The 24,116-nt window shown below is 48.3% G+C and overlaps 1 protein-coding gene and 1 long non-coding RNA gene across 2 annotated transcripts in view; both read right to left on the bottom strand.

Annotated features, from left to right (window-relative positions):
- ftz-f1 (ftz transcription factor 1) overlaps positions 1–24,116 on the bottom strand; it is a 291,716-nt gene that overhangs the window by 78,617 nt on the left and 188,983 nt on the right. The window lies entirely within an intron of this gene.
- LOC146203677 (uncharacterized) lies at positions 18,039–22,493 on the bottom strand. Its single transcript, XR_014703899.1, has 3 exons — positions 22,180–22,493; positions 21,937–22,097; positions 18,039–20,396 (listed from the first exon to the last, which is right to left on the bottom strand). It is a non-coding gene; the product is annotated as an uncharacterized LOC146203677 (long non-coding RNA).

The raw sequence follows: 24,116 nt of genomic DNA on the forward strand, positions 1-24,116 counted from the left end.
ACTAACCTTGCTAAACGATGCAATGCCGACAGCACGCGCCTACTGCACAACCGTCCGCACAGAGTTCCTTGCCAGTCATAAGAACAGCACCTGCGCTATGGTGAACTCCTCGGAGTGTAGTGCGCAATGCTTAATTATGCACCCCAAAACGCGCACCATATTATGTCGTTTGGCAATAGCTGCGGACGAAACACGCGCGTTGCGTGTCAACAGTTGGCGACTGTTCTGGGTGCTGCGCGGCTACGGTCCCTGCTGGCCCTACTGCAAACGGCATACGTCCACCTCCAGACGGCGATCAAAATTCGACGTGCAAAACACGCAGCCGTCACGTCGCACGCCACTAACTTGCAGATAAAAAAAAAAAAGGGGGGGGGGGGGGGGCGATTAGGAGGAGATGGTCATTAGCAAAGACTAGACGAGACAGGTATTCCGAGCACGTGCAGTCGACTACGGATCGTGGCACCAAAGTGAGCGCATTTTCCTGCGCAGTCGAGGGCGGGAGGTGACGTCGCTGCGCGCAGCCAAGACTCATTTCTACCCCATGCGTCAGAGAGCTCAAAGGAGCCGATGCCAGACGCACTCGTTTCCTGTGCAGTTATAGGTCTTCCTCGCGCTGACCACAAGGTTGAAAGAACGCACGTATTTCGGAGAACAGCAATCCGAAGTACCAAGCAGCTCACATATCACCCTTGTTTGCTTTGGCTTGTGTTTAACGTCCCAAAGCGACTTAGGCTATGAGAGACGCCATAGTGGAGGGCTCTAGAAATTTGGACCATCTGGAGGTTCTTTAACGTGCACTGACATCGCACAGCACACGGGCGCCTTGCTTTTCGCCTACACTGAAATCCCCCTGGTTTATATCCGGTGCTCGCGAGGTCTCTCGTGGATGAGTGAACCTGATAATTAGTGTTATTATTATGTCAAATGGGTCTAAAATCTGCCCACTGCCGTTAGATGCGAAACTCATCCGCGCTACAAAAAAGATGAGGGGGCAAGAGGAAGAGGAGTGCTATACAGAAAAAAAAAAAAAAATAGTAATAGAGCAGCGCGAACGAGAAGCTTTCACAAGGTAGCCAAGCTACGCAACTTTAAAATATTTCGGCAGGAGACAACGCTAAATGTTTCAGCTAGTCACTTTCGTACACACCCTCCATTTCTTGGGACTCGTGCATCGCGCAAGCATCCATGTCTAGCATGTGCTCGCGGTGCAGGGAGTAAGATTGTCTGAAATGGCGCGTCAGCACGAAGCTCGTATAACCATAAAGCACCGCTGAAACGTAGTTCAGACTCCTTGGTTAATACCAGGGTAACGAAAATTAACATTTAGAACATTTTCGAGCGACAAGGAAACTACGTGGCTTCAAACGATCCGGTCAAGTAGTAGCGAGCTACAAGTAAACTATGTGGCCTCAAACGATTTCGTCAAGAAGGAGTGCGTTGGCCGCTCACAGCCCGAGTCAGGCCCCAGCGAAACGAATTAAAATTATCACCGCTATGATTTCATGCCGCTCCTCAGTGGACCTGGCAGCAGTACACCACAGCCAACGTAACAAATAAAAACATATGTATAGCACAAATAATATAAACAATCGTGACAGAGGCCATCGGGCGCGTTTCTGCGTGGGAAGGCACCTGCAGCAGCGCCGCTGAAAGCACACAGAGTGGACTTCCAAACTCAGAGAGAAAAGAAAGGAAAAATTGGCGCACTTTTTCAAGTTCAACGACGAGTACTGAAGCAAATATACACTTATCTTCCTCTTCTGATTTCATGCCTCACTTTCGCGCAATTCGAGCACCTATTTATTTTTTCTTCACTGTGAATTTGATAGGCGCAAGGGGAGTTTTGACTACAGAGCGTCGTGGCGTCAAGTGCTATTGGACTACATAAAGTAGGGTCAAATATCCATTTTTCTAAACCTTTCACTCAAAAAAAGTACATCAGGCCAAGGGAAGACCGGAGATCAAACCTTCTCATTTAACGAACTCTAGGCGGACCCTTAACACACTTGTCCACCACTGATACGTGAATTGGAACATTTCCGTCCAAATTCGCAATTGACAAGTGTCCACAGGTCAGCGCGGATCAACGGCGTCAGCACAGAGGCCCAGCCGGTGCCGAAAAGCCCGACAGGCATCACAGCATAGAGAGCATGTCACGTTTGCACACGCCAGGGCAGGATCGTGCAGGCAGGAGTCGCGCCTGGTTGGCTGGCGCACCCGACTAGGATGCCTTCGAGGCCCCTTACGCCCGACAGACAGGGGGCGCCCCAGTAAAACGGGCGAAGCTTGTCCCAGGTCGACTGAGCTAACAGGCCCCGGGAGCAACAAAACCCAGCACCACCAAAAGCTCTAGACACGACGAGCTCTGCTCATGCAACACAACCAGAGGCTGGGAGAGGCGCTGACAGGACATGCCTTGCCAGATGGACATCTGGACGAACGTGCCCTCATCAAGTATGCAAACTCAAAATACGTACAAAGCATTACGACAAGAAATGGACCGGGGTGCGGGAGCACAGAACGCTCAGAGAGGGTGGACGATAAGGAGAGAAGGAGAAAGAGATGCCGGCGAGTCAATTGTTCGACAACACGACGGCGGACGAAGACCGAAGCGGACGGAGGGCGGCGGCGGGGGTTAGCAGGAAAGAGGCGAGGGCAATTGGCAAAGATTGGTAAAACCGACGTCCTCGCATTGCACACGACATTGCACGCAGCCTTGGTGTGGCCACAAATAAAAATTAACTGTAGAAAATAAAGAACCGTTGATTAGCTAATTATCTAATAACTCAGTGCTCCTAGCATCAACCTACATGATACACACACATTGGACGTTACGCATTAATTGCAAACAAATAATGTCAAGCGAGGCATGCCTATGAGGGAGAGTTAATAATAATTACGCTACTAAGCAATTCATCACGCCGCGTTGAGCATGAATTAAGCGCGTGCATGGAAAAAGCTTCATGGAGGACTGAGCATCCGTCAATTCGACGATTCGGCTGCTCTTTGCCGTCTGTGTTTATTTTATGTCGTCCTGCGTTTTCGCGCCGTTCTATTCTAGATCGCGAACCAACTAGACCAGCAATCCTCCCTTTTGCTCTTTTATGACGTTAGTGAACTACGGCGAATGAAAATCGTACCCACTACCAACCGAGAGCACACATACACACACCAAAAAAAAAAAAAAAAGCCACATTTTGCGCCGACGTCGAGTTTTGTAACATGTAAAACAAAATCTGTCGGCAAGAAAAAGGCTGAGAACGTGCTATCTCAAGGTCACCGTTCCAAGAAATATTTGCTGCAAGAGTTTGTCCTCGCTAAAAACATCACGGTTCGCAACTACAAGGATGCTGAATTCACTTAAAACTAAGAAATCCGTGCTAAGCAGTGCATGCTTTAAGAAAGAAAAAAAAAAACTGCGTTCGGAATGTTTACGCAACTCCGTATAAAGCGCCTTAAAGGGTCAAGAGTGTTAGCTTGGAGCTGCTATGAGACAATAAAGAGAACCGAATCCATGAATTCACAGAGCCGACTTAATCATTACAACTCAGCTAGAACTGTTAAAGCACTTATACTACGGATTACATTTCAAGAAAACAGAAGAATTATGTACGCTGAAATTAACGACAAATATATCTTCCTTAGCATTAGCGCAAGAGGGTGCATTCAAAACTTCATAACAGCTCCGCTCGAACCTCGAAGGAAAAGATTTATTGCCCAACGCAAGACAAATTAAGGCATATTTCATATTTCGTTGGAATTTCTTACCCATGCCAACTGAAAAAAAAAAAAGAAAAAAAAAACACGCGCACACACACATTCTCATCGCGCACCATGTACCGCAATAAACACGTGTTGGCTTCGCTTTCCCACGAAACTTCACGACCCAAGTCATAGGCTCCCAAGTATGCGACGTCTGACACTGCACTCAGGGTGCTAACCACGGTGACAAGAGAGAACCTTGCTCCCAAGTTTACAGCCACCGAAGTGACTGGCCATTAAGCCTCACTAAATGTCCGTACAGGCCGTTCGCTCCGATCAACACCCCAACACCCCAACACACACACACACACACACACACACACACACACACACACACACACACACACACACACACACACACACACACACACACACACACACACACACACACACACACACACACACACACACACACACACACACACACACACACACACACACACACACAAAAGAAGAAAAAAAACGACAATTCATGCAGACAGTCAGAAGGCCAATCGCATTTAGCTCTGCGGCACAGCAACACAGTAGTCTACAGGCTTGCATGTAAGTACCGAATGCAGCTACTATTACATCAACACTGCAAGGCTGATTAAGTAAGGCATCGCGAGACTGTGGGGCCTGTCCAGCTGTTACTTCTGGAGAAGGCGGCTGCAATCTTAAAACATTCCAGTCAAGCGGAACCAGAGGGATGCATTGCCAAGACTTCGCCTTAACGTCTTTCTCTCTATTTTTCGCCCCTCTGAACCGTGCCCGTGTTTCAAGCTGGTCTGTACAGACCAGCTTGAAACACGTCATCAGCGGCTTCGCAACGTTTCTTGCCACTTCACCACTCTATAAGGAAGCTTAAAATCGAGGAACAACAAAACCACAGCTTAAAAACATCACCCGCTGGCGAACCGCACGTTACCGAGGCGGCGTTGCGCTCCGAAACGAGGCCTTATCGAAAGCGAACGACGCTTGTTATATAACTGTGAGGTAAATTTTTCATTTGCTTGCTGCCAGCTAAACAGCGACACAATGACAGAGAGAGTGCTTAGACAATCTGCTGCTGCGACCGTGGCGATCCGCTACATACGAGGGGGAGCGGCGCTACACGCGTTTGAGCGCCGAGACATTCCGCGCGCGCCGGATCGAAATGATCGATGTCGGTTGCGTATCGCGTCAAGTTTCAGTTACCCGCTCACTGCAAAAGCCAGAAAACAACGGCGGGGGAAACATTGAGACAGCAAAAACGAGAAGTAATTATTGGTGGTGGTCAATGAAAGCGTATCGGCACAAGCAAAACGTGTGACCAGAACCTCTCTTTTTGGCTACATTTCCAGTTTTGCGTCTGCAGGTGCTTTGTTACCTTTAGTTTTTTTTTTTTTTCTTCAATTTTTCAGCGCAGCAGAGCGCAACATTTGCGCAGTCTCAAGCACGCTCAGCCCCGCAGGGAGCTGCAGCCGCTAAGCTGGCCGGTCGGTCACCTCGTGGCGCGCGCATTCGGCGCAGCAGAGCTGCGCCAGGTGCGAGCATCTCTCGTTGGGCGCCGAGATCCGCCCGCCAGACGTGTTCGTACTGACAAGTACTACGCTACGCGACACGAGCGCTCGCACGCGGAGCAGCGCACTGCTCTTGGAAATGTTTCCGATACTGCAGTCGGCGCCTTAGCCAGCTGCTGCTGGGTTCGGCAGGGGTGTGCACCGGCAGAGACACGCTGGATGAGAAAAAAATTTCGAGAGCACTGTGCAATCTGCAGTGGAGAAATGCGAAAGCCTGAGCGTTGCTGCTGCACACGGTGTATCACGTTTGCTCTCATTATCAACTAAATACACAGTCATTATCATCGCTACTGTCATCATTGACATTGTCACTAAATGCGGCGTCATTGACAACGCTACTATCATCCTCACGTTAGACAAGAATTGTGATGCGCGTTTCACGATCCCGGGAGTGGCGCAGTCGGTTCAAGTGCTTGGATGAGGATCCGACGGATGGAGGCTCGATTCCCCGTGGTGACGAGATTTTTACTTTTCCGTTCACATCATCACGATCATTGACAAATGACACATCATCGCACAGATCTCGCGCACGGCATTTCCATGAACCTTGAAAGGTTTTCACATAAAAAAAAAAAAAAAAACAGCGTCAGTTAATCGAGTGGCCAACCCAGAACAACGTCTCCACACGAGCCAAAAGCAGTCAGCACGGACGGCTGGCTGCTACAGGGTCTGCAGTCCGGGCCAAGTTGCAGCGGCGCACCATTCGGAGCCCTAAGACCACAGTGACCCCAGAGCCGCTACGTCCTGCCACGACAATATAACTGTAGCGGGGAATTTGCCGCATTATACAACAGCACCGTGCGCGCTGTTAGGTCGGACCCGGAACTGGGCTTATCTTGTACAAAAGTGTCATCCTGCGCGACTGCCTATCCTGCTTTCGTGCGCAGCCTGCAGCCAAGCATTCCCGTGTTGCCGAAGAGAGAGAGAAAAATGCGGACTGTTTTGTGGCGGTCGATCGAGTGAAGCGTCCGAAAATTGGCGGAGTGATGAGGTGACGTCACTGTCGCCTGTAATTGAAAAAGCTACGGGCAGCTGCAAAAACTTGGCCGCCGCTACAGGTCAAACGCAGCGTAGTCGACTGCGCCCAGACTGCATTATGCATGATTAACTTCGGCATCGATAAGACGCGACAGCTATTATGTAAGAAACGATACACCTGCACGAAAGTTTCAAAAATAAATAAAGAGGCGTAATGCAACGACCGCCACATGAAACACGTTTAAGGGCTCCCAGCAACACGGAATAAATGTGTGCGCAACGCTTACGCCTTTAGGTCCAGTACAGGGAAACAGATCAGATGCAGGCTCGAATAAATTTGCTGGTGCACGGCGCTCAATCCCGGTTCGTACACGACGAGATCAGAGCACTGCATCTAAAAACAGGTTCCGGAAGGCGGCTCGGGAAATGGATCATCTAAGCAAACAGACCCAAAGCTGGACCCAAGGTGCGACGCACAGCCAAACGACTCGGGCCGGTCAGCGTAGGTTCTCGAACATGACCGGGTACAGCGACGTGCACCTTCTGACATTACGCGCGTGGCGAAAGCGCGGTCCCCCACTGGAGGTGTTCCGCATACACGTCGGGCAGTCCCGGCCAGAGATAGGCGAGACCGATTGCTCGGTGGGCGCGTGTCCGCGGGCGGAGAGGGAGAGCAGCGCACAGAAAGCAATGAGGAAGCGATAAGGGGAGGGGACGAGCGACACAGATCTCGAGCGCCGGCGGCCTATCGCGATATGACGCCGCGGACGCGAGGCTTTCCCTGCCATCGAGCGTGTCTCACTCAGAAGGGAAGCGCACTCGCTGAAGGGCCAGTCTGTCCGCACGCGCGCCCACGACGGCGTGCGGCTGAGAGCTCACTTTCGTGACAAAAACGGCTAGCGGGAGCGGTTACGAACAATGGAGTCTGCTCATGCCCTTGATTTTACACTCCTATCGTGGGCGAGAACATGAACGCACCACCGCCGCGGTGGCTCAGTGGTTAGGTCGCTTGGCTGCTGAGCTGCCTGGTTTCGATGGAAGCGGTACGCAAGCGGGCGTCCACGTGCCGTGCAAAGTCTATAAACGTCAAAGATCCCCGTGTAGCCTATTCCGGCAGCCCTTCATTACGGCACCTCTTTCTCCCTTCCTTACTCCCTCCCATCCTCCTTTTTCCCCCACGGTGTGGTTCAGGTGTCCACCGAGAAGACACATTGCTCGTTTTGTCTTCTCACAAATGCTGCGCTGCTTAGTTTTACACGGACAAAGGAACTGGACGAACGCTGAGGTTAAGCGCAATCTACAGACTGAAGTTTTATTTCTTAGAAAAGGAAAAAGGAAACACAAGCACGCGACGTAATCTGAGGATCGTGAACACGCATAAATCATAACAGTGCACTGTAACAGCAAGAACAACTAAGGAATGAAATCATGAAAATGTGAAAAACCACTTCTTAACATCGTTTTGTCTAGAAACCCTGTTTCATTTCCATAGTTTATCGTGGGTTTATACGGCGGTTGTGATCCACATCGCGCCACTAGCCTCCAACTTGACTCTCACACGATGTTTGCAGCACTGCGAAAGGCAGGGCTGCACTGGTCCATTCAGCATCATACGCGCACTGTAATAGGCAATTGTGCTCCTCGCCTCCCCCCCCCCCCCCCCTCGCGAATTCGTGGGGGCGACAGTGGGAACACAACTGACCTTTATAATGTCAGCAGCGTCAAGAGGTGCGTAGATGCACAATTACCTATAATAGTGCGGGTGATCCAGATTGGTCCAATTCGCTCCTGCCTTTCGCAGTGCTGCAAACACCTTGTGAGACGAAGTACAGAAATCGTGCGATATCACCAGAAGCGCTGTACCCGAACGGCTGCGTCTCATATTTGACATGAAAAAGTTCTGACGCTACATAGTATCTACTGGTTATGCCGTACGAGTAAATGGCGAGCCGTAGGCTCTGGGGCTGGGAATATGAAGCTACCGAGAATAAACGTTTTTCAATCAATCAAATCAATCCGCTAGTTGTAGCGGTGGCCCAATAGGTTGCCTTAGGGGTAACCTATTGGGTAACCTATAGCTTAGGGGTAACCTAAGCTATCGTCATATTTTGCCGCCTCGGTGCCTACAGCCGCTAGACGACGACTCTTGCGACGCCATCTTTTGGGGGCCACCGGTTGGCCTCAACAACGATCCTCTACGGAATTTCGTCAAATTAAAGTTTATAAATGAATGGTGGCTCTGTGGTAGGGCACTCGACAGCTAATTCTGAGGACGCGGGTTCAATCGCGGCCGCGGCGATCGCTTTCAGTGTAAGCGAAAAGCAAGGCGCGTGTGTACTGTGTGATTTCAGTGCACGTTAAAGAATCTCGTGTGGTCAAAATTTCCGAAGCCCTCCACTACGGCACCTTTGAGAGCTTGAGTCGCTTTGGGTTACATCCTTAACCAAAACAAACTTTAACTGCTTAAAGTGTCGTGCGCAAGCGCTCGTCGGAGGAGGCTGAAGACTCAGCTGATGCCACAGGCAGTTATCGTTGGCTCAAAAAGCACGCACGATGAGGCAACGGAAGGAAAAATGTCACTGTGAAGAAGCTACAACAAAATAGGCAGCACTTAGGAACAACATAATTAGCCAACCTACGATGACGTTGCATGACACGCTGGTTCCGATATTGTTTTCGCTCATCTTACAGTCTATACAGAGATAATGGACGCTGCTACAATTACTGGGACTCGGCGTAGCTCGGTGGCAATCCTTTTCCTTGAACGCCGAAGAGCACACTTGTGCAGAACCACACGCATAAATAACGCCTCGAAAGATCCGAGTCGCAAAATGCAGAGGAGTGGAATCGTAGGGAACAAGGGTGACGGCACTGCGCACTCGCCGGGTGTCGCTCTGTCGCCCCATTGGGAGAGAGCAATCGGTCAGGACTGGCTTCATTACACAACGGGGCCCATCTATCCAGTCACGGCGAACGCCAGGGGGACGGCGGCAGCCACTTGCCCCGAGACAAAAGAAAAAAAAAAAACTGAAAAACTCCAACGAAAGGCCAACTACAAGGCGAATTCCAAAAGGGAATACAAACAGACGAAGTCCAGGCAACAAACAAAGCGCACGCAGCGTGCACAGATCTGCTGGCGGAGAGCGGTGGCCAGCAGAAGTCTACAAACGTTCACAAAGCCAGGCAGCAGCAGCTAGAAGCAGAGGCGGCTCCCCGAGAGAGGGAGGGAGAAGAGAGGGCAAGGGGCGGTCAGGTGAGGAGCGCGAATTTCCCTGGGGAGCCGCAACTGGGTCAGCGGGTCGGGCCGGCGTTACGTTATACGCGCGCGGCTAACCCCGATTTCCGACCGCCAGCGCCTGCCGCCGCCGCGCTCGCGCTGGAGCCGGCCCGCTCCGCAGCGTATGCAAAGCCTCGGACTCCGAAACACGGCACACGCTGTTCTTTCGCACGTTTCGCCTCCACACTCGTTCCGGGAGCGGACACGCAATTCAGGCCTCTGCTACGGTCCAGTGTTACTCAAGGAAACAAGCAAACGACCTCGTGCGGCCAGGACGGAGCAGAGCTATTTATCTGACAGGCCGCAAGCGCGACAACTACGAAACTTGCATATTCACAGCAGGGCAGGAGTATACTCGGTGTGACTGAATGCTACAAAAAAGAAGAAAAAAAAAAAAAAAAACTGCCAGAGAGACTTGCCGATCCTAGCAGAAACTGGAACGCACACGAGAGGGGCTTATGTAACGCCATGAGTGAAGATGTGTTTGTCCCGGCAGGAAATCGAAGCCGGAAAGCCGAGATCGGCATCCCTGTTTGCGGAGTAACAAGTGTCACCGGAGCTCTGAAGAACAGGAATGCGTGGGTGAACTAGAGTATAAAACAAATAAGACAGTGCTTGGAAAGAGGCTGCACTGAGGCTACAGTATGACGATATATGGGCCATAAAGAAAAGAAATTATCAGTAAAAATAGTAAGCGAAAGCTAGTGTATAATAACTGAGCCGAAACATAGAAAATTAAATGAGAGTGTTTGGAGCGCAACTAGTACGAAAAAAAAAAAAGAAAAACAGCAAGGAACAGTAACACACTACACAGTGCATGAAAACCATTCGTTCATACTTGCCCACTAGCTTCTACATGCAAAGAACCGAGAACGACTGACCAACAGAGATGGGCAACTTCCTGCTGTTTGTTTGAAACCTCACTCCGTTCATCGCTATATCAGGGTTCCCGATGCTCTGCAGCCATATAAAAATAGCTATCCGAATCATTCCATCGTTCGCCATCGACGGCTACAGTTGCGCCTCAGACTGACAAACGTCCAATGCCGTTCTTCTGCTGCAGGCGACGAAATTGGCGATTTGTGAGCAACCTCGGGAGGTTAGGTTGAATTTAGTCTGCCCACCTCTGCTGGCCAACACAATCTGCTCTAAAGCGTGAAAACGCACGACCGGCGACCGCTAGATCAAGATTAGAGGAACACTAAAGAGAAAAATGAAGTGAGCTTGCATCGATAGAATGCCAGTTCCTGATTACAAAAAAGCCACTCTTACTAAGGTCGCAAAGAGCAAGTACAGAAATACAGGTATCGCCGCCACAGCCGAAACGGTCGAGACTAGCAACTACAAATCACGTGACGCGCAAGGGATCCCGGAGACTGACAAATGCAAATTACGTTGCCCGTTTGAATGCGGTAGTGGGTTTTTGGTCTCGAACATGATAGCATACTTTTATAAAACGTAAACGACGGCGAAAAGGACGTAAATGTTGCAAGGCAAATATAAATATATACTTCAGTTTCGGTTATGTTCCGGCTCAGGCACTTCGTGCGTGCTCAGATAGTTTCGTTTGGACCTGCGGCGCCTGGAATACGAGCTCGAAGCAGCAGATGCGCCTACCCTAAGTGCTTAACGAACGAAGACCATGACTCGGCACGCACCTGCGAGTATTCTTCGCTCCCCGCGCGCCAGCAATCACGCAGTCTCCGCTTGCGTCATAGTGTGCGTCATCCTACCCTACTACGTAGTAGGAGAAAACAGTTTGAATTCGACCGGCGGAAACAAACAAACAAACAAACAACAACAAAAAAAAAAAAAAAACTCACCTTCATACCGCAATATCTCAGCAATACTTCGATTGTTTGCTGCCGGTTCTGCGGCAACGGTGTCACCAAATGCCGTTTATTAGATTTTGATAGCATATTTGGGTGTCGTTAGTGTCCCTTTAAGAATCGTTTGCAATGTGTATGAGAGGACAACAGGGAGGAATGTGACCCGGCGTTTATTATAAGGGCAGCTGTTTTTCGATTGCACGACTCACAAACTAAGACCGTTACCAAGACGCCGCGGTTAGAGCAAATCGGGGCACCCCATACCTAACATTAATCTAAGTCGCTCAGCTAAGTGCGATTAGCAGACCGGAGCGGAAAAAGAGACGTTACTTTAGTAACGAGGTAATTGCACCGATAAACTTGAATGACGTTTGCTCTAATTACGCCATCGCATTAAAGCTCGCCTCAGAAAAAAAATGAAGTGTACAAAAATGACTCAGCTACGAAAGCTGCCTTATTCGCCTTTATTAGCCTATGCACAACAATTATTTCTTGGAAATGACCACCGAATTGTGCCGTGTATGCTGTATGGCGGTAATAGTGACCATGCTTGTAGGTAGCAGCAAGAAGGAATGCTTAATAAGCGTCATTCCTTCATTTGTGATCATGGTGTTCGACTTCGAACACCATGACCTCGAAATGTCAGGCATAAGCGAATGACCGGCCCATTTACAGCGCAATATTAGCTGCTCATCTGCGCTGGTCTGCTGCGACAACTTTGACCATTATTTACCCACAAATGTAGCGGCTGAAGCGGTATTTTCTTAGACAGGACTAGCATTTTTGGGTTTCCGCCAGAACTGTATACCCTTCCCTTTATGGTCTACCAGACCCGAGATGCAGATTGATACAATCTTTTCAAACTCGGGTCCCGGAGGAGAGACGTTATGCCATAAGCTGCTTGTTCAGTTTACATAACGTGGCCGCAGAGTTAATTCATGATGCGATTTTAGAAACATGCTTTCTTACGCAAAACACACTCATTTCTGTTAGATTATGTTGACCAAAAGAAAAAAAAAATTTCTCAGAAACTACAGCGCGCTCCAGATTTTCTGCCCCGAAAAAGAAACGACAGCACATGATGGCAGCGTGCTTTCTGTGGCGCAATCAATGACGAAGCAGCAAACCTCACTCAAAAGAAGGCTCTCCAGCCACTGGCGTCGGCCGATTTCCACGACTTCGCGGTTATGCAATGGTTAATTTACTATCACGCCAGCGTGACGCCGGATTAAGCTAGCATTCTCGACAAACAGCGGACGGATGCCTTCAGCTTGTGCCCTTCCGTTGTTCCTTTTACGGTACCTTTCTTCCAAAATGGACATTAGCAAGGCCACCCGAATAGTTTACAATTTACGAGGTTCCATGTCTCAAAGTGACTTAGCCCATGAGATACCGTAGTGGAGGACTGCGAATAATTTCGACCACCGGAAGTTCTTCAACTCGCCTCCAACTGAACGCGTTCGGGATCGAAGCCGGGTCACCCAGCACAGCAGTCCGCCGAGAGCCCTAACCCCGTAGCCACCGTGCTAGGCGGCTCACCCAAATGTCAGTTCTGCAACCTAGCACGATTTGGGATTACCCGTGGTGCCACTGGCCGAAAAGCTACCACTTCGTTCTTGAGTTGTATTATACAGGGTTACCCATTCAGCAGTTCGCTTTCAATAAGTTCACTGTCGTTCTGGCAGCTTGCATATTCGATGCCGAGGCTGTAAACACACACACACACACACACACACACACACACACACACACACACACACACACACACACACACACACACACACACACACACACACACACACACACACACACACACACACACACAGAATAATAATAATAATAATAATAATAATAATAATAATAATAATAATAATAATAATAATAATAATAATAATAAGGCGAACTTTATCTGCGACCCGTGGCCCATGATCCAGCCTAGTACCGTAAATCGACCAGTGCCGACGACGAAAGCACTGGCACCGTACCGACAGCAGCGACACGAAAGCGCGCGCAATGAAATAAGGGTCGGAAATGACATACGAAAATCGCCTCGCATTCAGCGCATAACCACGGCGTCAGAAAAGAAAAAAAAAAAAGAAATAAAGGAGGTGGGGCAGGAAGGAGAGAAAGCTCGCAAGAAGCGCACGGAAGGAAGACAGGCAGGCAGGAAGGAAGGAAGATGCCGCGGGCGCCAGTGAAAACGACGCAGTGCGCAGCGCCATGTGGGTCAGCGTGTCAAGGCCTCCCTCGGGAGGCACGCGCGTGCGTGTACGCGCGGCCACACAGCAGATGCCGAGGGGTGGCCGTTGTTGGACGGACGAAGAGGGAGCAATTATAACCTGCACCTTTGCTACCATACACCGCTTGGAAATCACGTGCTGCGTCACCGAACAGTAATGAAAGGAGTGTGGTATCTCGTTCAAACCGCGTTGGAACGTGGACCACGGAAGTGAGACACTGGTACGGCCGCCCATATGACGTGCGCACTATCAGCAAGAAAAGCAGCGCGAACAGCGGAACTGAAATGTCAACTCAAAAACACGAACACGTTAGGTTTGGAGTTCCCAAAGCAACTCAGACTATGAGGATGGCAGAACGGGCAGTTCATGTGGACAGTGAAAGATAGGAAGACCCAACATTACGGTTTTAAAGAACAGTCGTCGCTCCTTGAACTGATATGCTATTATCTTTGACATTTCCCTACTTGTTCGCGTTTCTTTCCCTGCTCATAGCAAAGGGTGCCGCAGAAGTAAAACTGAGCAGGCGAACAGACTCCCGAGGCTCGTTCTACCAGCGGATGCGAATGTACACAGCTTGGGTGAACGTGGGACCTTCCGACGACCACTTTTTATGCGCTCCTCATCAGCGGCCCGCACGAAGCAGCGCAGTTCTTCCACATATCTGTGCTCTGTTTTACGTTTGGAGCATCTGTACGCGCCCCACTGAAGCGCAGAAACATGAAGTGGGAGATAATGAACCTTGTGAAGAACCCATTAATTTTATTTAAAGCAAACACAGTTACTGAAGACCATGCAGGATGGTAACCACGATAAAATACCTAAATGCAACGTAGCACTACAGAAGCAAAGGACAAAACAAAAGTGCATTGGAGCAAGAAGCTACTGGAATATAGACCTTCAGCCTCTGAAAGGCAACTACAAACGCCAAAATGGCTCCTTAAAGGGGTCGTGAAACGAAAATGTAGCTGCCCAGTTGCAATTTTCCTTGCTTCAGTAAACATTAGGCATGCCGATTCCAAAATATCTCGTCGAAATATTGCTTCTGCATTTAATAATACCATTCTGAAAGCACAGCATTTTTGCGTTCCTGAAGCGACCATGCGACCCTGTAGGCCGGAATTAGAAGTACTCGCCTACGTCATATTTAGCCGTTTAGAAACTCAGATATAATCATTATTTCCCATAAAATAATATGTTCCTGTTAAAGTTAGCAGATAAAAAAATAGTGTATCAATTATTCGCTCACGCAAACGCATTTCTTCAATCTGTACCAGGGCAATCCTGTCACGTGACGCGCGGTCGGCGGCGGCGGCGGCGGAGGAGGACGGGTGGTGTCTGCTTCTCGCTGCGCTCTGGAACAGAGCGAGAGGCGAGGCTCAAGTTGTTTTTTGGTAACGACGACTAACCTCGCTCCGCCGTGTACTCCAAATGACAATGGTTTCAATCTTGTTTTTTTTTTTTTTTTTTTTTTTTTTTTTTTTTTGTGAACATTCGTGATGGAGCAGAACGTCTTGAGCAGTTTCATACCACCGGTACAACTTGGTTGTGCGACCGCTGCTGTAAATTTTTTTATTCTTGGCGTCATTATAGATACGATGTAAATACGGTTTCGGTCAAAGAAATCGACAAGTGTGTTCAATCCGAGTGGTGGCTGGAGTGTTTCAGGAGCGGACGCCGCGGCGCGTACTCGTATATTGCTCGCCTCCGCGCTGCATCGTTGAGAATAGCGTGTCGAGCTTCGCTTCCTTTATTTCGGCTGGATGACCTGAACTATGGCACTACACGGAAAGCCGGAAACAGAAAAAAAAAAAGGTTGGTATAATGTACTCGGGTGGCTCCTTCACCTAGCGCGTTGTCGCAGCTTTGCTCCCCCACCTTCCCGACGCCTCTTTCGTAACCTTTCTGAAAAAAAAAAAAAAAAGAGGAAGCATACTTCCTACAACGTCTACAGTGCTCAGACTTCGCCTCTTTTTCCTGACAACGTTAGGTTCTGGGTTTAGGCGTGTTGTGCGGGTTTGAGTGCTCGCTAAGCCAACCGTGTGCGTCGCGAGATTGCAGCACGGCTTCTCCGAGTGGAAGTAACGTTCGCTTTCACAAGTTTTGGCACACCGATTGGGTTGATGTGTTCGTACTACTTGACTCGCAGAAGCCACCAGTTCTATTTGATTGTTTCCTGCCAGACTGCGCTCATAGCAGTAATATGCGCATTTTGGATTTTTTTAATTTTGAACGATACCGTGAGGACAGTACAACAGGTGCCCCTACCAGCATATCGTACCACCCAGAACAGGCCCCTTGGTTCCACTTTGATCACATTCTTTCCACAGCACTCATCTAGTCCCATAGAATCTGATGAAGAGGAGGATCATGTTGAGCAGGGCTCAGAATCCTTCACATCATTTAAATGACATTTCTAGGGTAAAAATGGTTCACCTCAAAAGCTCATATGCCTCATGTCCTTGCATTACGATGGTGTGATTACCAAATCAACCATCCAGGAGAAATGCATTCACGCAAGTGTTATCGATTGGAAAGGCGGATAGATGGGCTTAAAAGTTTAATATCTGACCTGCTACTCTGTGCAGGGAAAGAGAAAGAGAAGAACAAAGAGGGTCGTGACTTGATTAAAATATATACAGGAATAGTAACTTGCACCACAGTCACGAGTCAAGTCCTGTGTCATGCAAGAAGCAGCAGAAAGCCTGCATTGCCTGTAGAGCTTTCCATTTCTGGCCAACCGGCCAATAAGTCCTCTGAGAGAGGCCTGTTGCCAAAACACTTCAAAGAAGTAACTCGAGTTATTGTTTTGCACGCATATACTGGGACACACCACTAGTACACGCTCCACAGTCTCCGTAATGTCACATGTGGAACATTCTGGGCAGTCCGCCTGGGCAGTTCGCCTGTCCAATTAAGTATAAATATTTGTGTGTGAAACCACATTTAGATGCAGTCTATGGAGAAAACATGCATAATGGCATATAATTGGCAAGTGGGTATGGATCCACTAAAGCACTACCTTGTGGCCTTGAGCACAAGTAGATATAAGGAACTCAGTGATATGTAGTGCCAAAGGCCAAAGGCTGGTAAGGGTGTGGTGTTGAAAACTTCCAAAAATTTGTAATGCAGGCTTTGAAACTGCGAATGAACACCACTTCTGAAGTGGTTTCCCACAGATGTGGAAGGCCTCTTACCAAGGGGCCACAAGCTCAGCAGCGGTTTGTGGAGAATTATGCCCTAAAAAAAAAAATGTCATGTTCTGAGCGGCATCACCACAGTTGTAGGTGACACTTGTGATGATACAGATCTATCTGTGTATACATGAATATAGTTCTAATATTCTCACCAGATGTATGTCAGATTAAGTTGCTTGAATCTACTAATTGGTACCATGGATTTCTTCAGTATCCCGAGAACATGCAAATGCACCAAAGGTTGGGTCATTACACACAAAGGTTGGGTGGGGTGGTATGGGAAGTCGTAGAGTGATAGCATTTGTGATTAATGGCAGCGGAGTGCACGTGAAAAACTGCTGTTCAGCTGCTCGTCATCATTGGGTGGCAACGGTGTTGTGCAAGTAGTCGTAAATACACACAAAGTGGTTCGTGTGACAATTATGTAGATATTGGGCAGGCATGTCACATTCTGAAGTAACAGCGCAAAACGTGGATGGGAGCACCAGACGAGAAGACGACATAATGTCTCGTCTTCTCGGCTTGTGCTCCCGTCCACATTTTGCGCTGTTACCTAAGGATGGAAAACCAACAAACCCAACCTGCTATTCTGGATAACATGCCATTGTTTGAGGTGCATTGCGGCCGCCAAGGTTTATCCCAAGCACCTGCACTTCTGTGTACATGTTAAAGAGTACTGGGAGTAGTGCTCATATGGGTGTGCACCATTTTCCTGGCTCGGGCGATCAGATTGCAAGCGGGCTAGCACACACAGCCCAAAGCACATGTAGCAGAAGTTTGGACTGTCGAACCGCAGTCTTTAGTTCAATTCCTTCCCTTATATTTTTCAATTTGTATGAGTATCATACAGTCTGTGCTTGTATGATTAAATTGCGAAGGCGTACATATCACCTGCTCTCCTGACCAAACTCACTCTGCATAAGTATTCACCAAGCAGTTTTCGTTCCATCAAAAGGCTTTCACAATATTCAGCGACAAGCAGCTACTCAGACAGCATCAGCGTAGCATTCTTGGAGCTTCGCAAATCTGTGGTTACATTGTTTACTAGCAAAACATGCACGGTATGTAGATATGTGCACTAGGACGCATAAGATGCAGTGACAATGTGGGCTGCCCTTACGTCTACAGCTGCCCTTTAATCCTGTTACATTCTAGCCTGCACTGAATTCAGCAGCACAAGATTTCACAATTAAATCATCCCAACTTTATATTTCCAGACTTGACCCCAGCACCGACGAAGTTCATTGTATTACCAGCATGTTGGTGGTATATTCAACCAGCAGGCCAATTAACTCGTCATGCAGGTTTTAGTGCAGATGTTTCCATGCAAACTATGAGTATGATCATAAACGAAGGAACCTTTACTGTACATACCTTTTCAGCACGCTGTTTTATGGCTGGTTAAAGTCTGGTACATTTCAAAGTATAAGGCACATATTATTGTATGCATGTCTACAGATTGCAGATTATGTTGGCTTGCTTCTGAATGAGACTGCGAAATGCTGCAAATAGTGGCCACCTTTCAAAGCAGCTTTTGCAAAAAACTGTTCGATTTTTCTACTCCCCATGAGCCACTATTTTTCGAGGCCATGTAAAGGTGAATGCGGCAACTCAAAAATCTAGGTTTGTCAATGCCACAAGGACCACCACTTTGTAGTACATTTGGGCATGCTCTAATGTTATCAAATGAGTGTTAAAGAGAGACATGTTGCTTTCAAAATAATTTATTGGTTGGCCGCATGTTCATCAGTGCATTCAAAATTTTCAGGCTAAAGGCAGTTGACCTAGAGCAAGACATCTTTTATTCATGCTTCTTCACTGTCTTCCTCTCTCCTAAATATACAAATCTGTATATACAGCTTCACAATCATGATGCGTTGAGGTCAGTGCTAAATAAAAAAAAATGCATCTGACAAAGGTATAGTCAGAGATTGAGTACACAAAATTCATTCTAAGTGAGCCTATATATGTCTTGTAGATTCCAAGGGAAGGCAAGCGTAGCAGGGGGCGGCAGAAACTCGGGCAGACAGATGAGATTAGGAAGTCTGTGGGGATCATATGGATGCAGCTGACAGAGGATCGGGTTATTTGAATGGATATGGGAGAGGCATCTATTATGATGCCTCCCCCATTATGATGTATTTGCGGTCAGTTCCATAAAAAGAAAAATTCTACCCGTCAAAGGTATAGGTGGGGAGTGAGTAGACAAAATTCATTCTAGGTGAGCCTATATATAAAAATACAAATAATTTTATTTAGCATCAACACTGATTATACAGTACTCGTGATGCTGCAGGGTGCTAGCAAAAAGCCTGCGATGGCTTGACAAAGGCTAGCACCCCGCTTACAGTGCAATACAGCAGCGGACAAAACACAACAAAACAAGAAAAAGCCATTATAAACATAACGACGGCTTTATATATTACAAAGTACATTTAGAGGATAGGACTATTATTGGGTGGTACAGAACTGCATGTGTTAACAGTATATTGATTTGAGGACATATACTGTTGTAGTATAGATTAGCTGGACTTGTTAACAGAGGAATTAAGAGCTTGTGGTAGCATGTACATCAACATTTGGCGGCCATAGTTGGTACGGGTATGGGGAATCTTCCAGACCTCACTGCTTCGTGTGCCATACGTTTTTTCAACTGGAGTCAGCGTTACAAGTGTTTCAAGGAAAGCGTCACTATTTATGCGATAAGTATGATAACGTTTTAGCAGAACTGCGTTGAACAGGCTAAATGTTCTATATATGTCTTGTAGATTCCAAGGAAAGGCAAGTGTAGCAGGGGGCGGCAGAAACTCGGGCAAGCAGATGAAATTAGGAAGTTTGCGAGAATCATGCACCTGGCACAGGATCGGGTTATTCGGATGGATATGGGAGAGGCATTTGCCCAGCAGTGGGTGCAGTCAGGCTAGTGATATCAACAAGACTAACAACTGGAAGAGTTGGCACTGATTCATCTTAAAACCAGCCAGAAGACGAAACATGTGAGAAGGGAGCACAAGACAAAGTTTGACTAACAACTGAAATGTTACTGAAGGAAAGAGGCAAAAGAAGATTCGCACAGAAATGCACGTGCACGAAAAACCCCAAAGCAGTGAAAGCGTGGAAAGCAGAAAGGGTCTAAAAAATCATCTCAAAAAAGCAAATTCCTTATGGTCAAGGACCACTCGTTACAAAAGGGAAGCCACAGATCCAAAGGCACACTATACTGCAAAGGCTAAGGACGTGTGTGTGGTTAAGAAGTCGGTCAACAGTCTTTTGGGGCCTTTTTTACATGTGCATTTCTGTGCAAGTCTTCTTTTCCCTCTATCCTTTAGTAAAATTCCAGTTATTAGTCCAGCTGTCCTGCAGTTCTCTCTTCTCATGTTTACTGGCTTGTTTCAGAATGAATAAGGTGATGACTCTACAAACCTTGTGCAAACTGGAAACCAGTGTAACTGTCAGATGGAAACCTTTCCCTTATATGGCTTGCATCACAAATAGGGAGGACTTTACTGTAATGTCTGCCGAGGCATCCCCAAAGCCAGTGCGCAAGCTGGCTGTAGCAGGTGTAGCGGTGCCTCCTGTTGACAAGAGAAAAAAACAATATTTACTTTTCAGCATAGCAAAATGAAAATGTGGTTTAGGTATTTTACAAATTTGAAAGTTATGCATGCATCTGTACAATTAATTCCCGTCTAACAGAAGCTGTACAGTGTAACTTTCACTGTCAATTTATTCTCCCTGGAAGTATGGCAAACTTTGAATTCTGCTGCAGGTGATTGAGAGAGAATGAGACCCACCCAATATTAGAACTCCAGTGCAATCATAATTTGCTACTGCAGCAAAATAATGCCTGAAGGCAATGCAGCTTTTGCCTAACAAAACCTGGTAGTCGTCTTACACCCTCTAAACTAGAGTTGAGGCGGGGTCCACGCTGATATCATCCGCATAGCACGAAGATGTTAAGTATGCGACTTATGCGTTAAGCAGCTCTGTGCATAGAGTCATTCTATTCGAAAGAGCCATAAACGACAAGTCCACTTCTGTCAACGGCTCTCAGTTGTTTTCCCACAACACGCCACGTACCAAACTTTCTGCAAGTGTCGCAAAACTGCTCTATAACTTCATTTGCTAACTGCAAAATTTCCAACACTTACTCAAGCTGTGGAAGTTTCGGTGTACTGGCCTTTGGAAGAATGTCGTTTTTTTTTTGGTTCTCACATATCAGCGCATGTAAGATGTCAGTGTCAAAGCATTTTGGAGAGGTTTACTGTGTGGAGGTGTCAGTGAAGTCAGACAATTTTTTAAATTAAATTTTCACACTATGCAACACTCACCTAATGCAAGTGGGTAAAAAAAACAAAAAAAACTAGCAAATAAAACTTTGAGTGCTGGTATGGTGATTGTTCTGGCAACAAGTGGGGACAGGCTATAACAAGAGTTGTCGGGCTAGTTAGTGATCGTCTGCAGAAGCCAGTCCTGCTCTGTGTGTTTTTCTCTTCTGTGTCGTTTTTTAGTGCATTTTTCCACGACTTCTGCAGGAGACAGGCTACTTCATTGCATGCAATTTCACTTAGCACAGAGTCCTCCGAAATGAGAATGCTTTTGTACTTATTTACTGCATTTCTTGTGGCATTCCTTACGTATTCATGTACTGAAGTGCTGCACTTGCTGAGGGTCATACCTGGCTAATAAAACAAGCAAATGTGTCCGGACAGTGTTTTTTTTTTTTTTTTTTTGCCGTTACTTCACATCAATGTGCATGCCCTTTCCATTTAGCAAGTTCACACTATCAGATGATGCGTGTTTTCTCATTTACTCGTGCATGGAATTAAGCAAACCAGTAATTCGCATGGTGAAACTTCATGCTCCCCCATGCGCACCTTCTACGAAAAACAAGAAAAATATGAAAACCAGCGATGTTGTGTTCGCGCTAACGTGGCGCAATATCGACACTGTAGACAGTGTAGATGACCGCAAGTAAGTAACGTTGAAGGGGAAGCTTTCTTTTATTAACACTACCTTCCGCAATAGATTTCTTTACAGTATTTCTTGCTCGAGAAAATGAAAAACAGGTGGCCGCTTGTTCAAGTTATGTCGCCTTTCGCTTAAGGTTCTTACCTTGTGTTCTCGACTAGCAGTCCATGATCAAGAAGCATTTGGAGTAAATGCGGATGATCTGTAACACCCAGACGGCTGCTTCAACTACGTAGTCGCCGCCGGGATCTCGCCAGATGCTCTCAATAGCAGTAGGCATCGGCACGCACCGCCCGCAGCTGCACCTGTTCGAAAGCTTCGGTTAGCGATTGCGCACTCTCGCAACGGTCAAACCTAGGCTAGGCTGCAAGACTCGGACATACATACCAATCCGTAGTTCCGAAACGGCTGGGATCGGGAGGCTGACAGTCGGGGCTTCTGCAAGCCGGAGTTGTGCAGCGGTTACCGCGGCCTCTCGACACAAGTGTTACTGTACCGGTCGCAGGCTCCATCTTCGCCGACGTGGCACCCGAAAAGTTGCGTCGGCATAAGGCTCAAAGGCCACGATGTAACCACGTTCTAACAGTAGCGACTATGTTAACTATAGCAGCGAAGCTGGAATCCACGGAGGAACCTAGGCGTCGGCCATATTAAAAAACCCTGTGTGAGCGTAGAGTAGGGCACAATAGAACCTCTAAAATACACCGAGCTCAGTCAACTTTGGCTCAGCAGGCTCCGGAAACGGGAGCTTCTCATTGGCTTAGCGTTATGACGTCTCTGTTGAGTTGAGGAGGACGCGCGCTAGGAAACCGAAATTCTGTTTTTGTCGCTATTAAATCAACGCGGGCGGTGAAACGAATCGAGGTATATTATATGATGCAGGACAAGGATTACATTTAACCAAGCCGTGCAAAATTTCCGGAAAACGTTTCACGACCCCTTTAAGCGAACGCAAGAGCTACCAGGACCTGCTTATTAGAGCACAACCTAGACAACAAATTCAACACATCGAGCGCAATCTGTAGTGCCCGCATTGTGGGCCTCTGAGTGCTCCATTTGAGTACCCTCTGATTCGTCATTTTTATCACTGCGCGAAATCATGGTCGCGAAATTACGACACCCTCGAAGCTCAAAATCTCCGTGGAGGGTAGGATAATTATCATTCTCACCTCTGAAAGCCTCGGCAGCTTTATTGGCATCCCATGCAGCAGGAGGTGCCCCCTGAAGCCTGCGAGCTTTTGACCACCCTTGTAGTGCATAGATTCTATTCTCCCGGCTAATGAGCCAACAAGTTTGATAACGACGATGCTGTTATTATTACAACCTGCGGAGCCAATGAGGGCAGTCGTTTTTGCAGCCGGCAGGCGTTTCGCAGCTGCTCCAGATTAACCCGACCCACACCTGGTCCTCGATGTCACGTCGATTGGACCGGGCGCCGGCGTGTCCGCTGCGCGTGCACGCACAGACAGACGCACGCCTCGTCGCAGGCGGGGGAGGGCGAGAACCGGTCCAACAGCCGCCGTTGGGCCGTCTATCAATTAGCGCCGCGCGTGGGAGTTGCGCCTCGCGGCCCGCTCTCGACCGGACACCGAGCGAGGCGAAAGTGCGAAATTACGACCGCAGATATATAGAAGCGCGGGTAAAAGGACTGCCGCCACAGCGAACAGAAGGCGAAACACCACACCGCAGCGGAGGAAGCACCGGCGCCCATACACGCGATACAGTATTACACCCACTCGCACGGTGCGCGGCTATTGCAGAAAGGGCGCCTATTTTTCACACGCCATGGCAGCGCGCAGGCCACGCATCGATGACTGGTGATTAATCGCGCCAACCCTTTCTTAGAGGGCAACGGGCGAGACTCCCGAGCCACCGCCTGTCGCACCATCGAAGACTCCGCGGCGGAGGAAAGAGAGCGGCGGCTGTTCAGGAATTCACCGCGCACGTTACACGCACCGGGAGGCACCACGCCCCGACGAAGCAAGGGCCACGCCCGCGCGACGGCTTCGGCCAGCCTTCGACTCTTCCGAACGCGCGATGCGCGGTGCACGGCCACAGAGAGAGAGAGAGAGAGAGAGAGAGAGAGAGAGGAGAGAGGGGGGCCAAGCGAGCGCAACGGCGTCACAGTGTCGGCCGACCAGCAAACGGTCACTTGTCCCGGAAATCAGATTAGCAGCTAACCTTGCGAGACCACCCTGCAAACGGTGGGCGTCAGTGGCGGCCACGTAACGCAGGCAGCGTCACATTCGATGACGTCAAACCAATCGCTGCACTACACCCGAACCGACTGACGTCCAAACCTCCGGCCGCACGAGTGCGCTCAT

Source organism: Amblyomma maculatum, chromosome 1 (genome assembly GCF_055883805.1).
Source record: "Amblyomma maculatum isolate TAMU_Amacu chromosome 1, ASM5588380v1, whole genome shotgun sequence".
Classification (NCBI taxonomy): Eukaryota; Metazoa; Arthropoda; class Arachnida; order Ixodida; family Ixodidae; genus Amblyomma; species Amblyomma maculatum.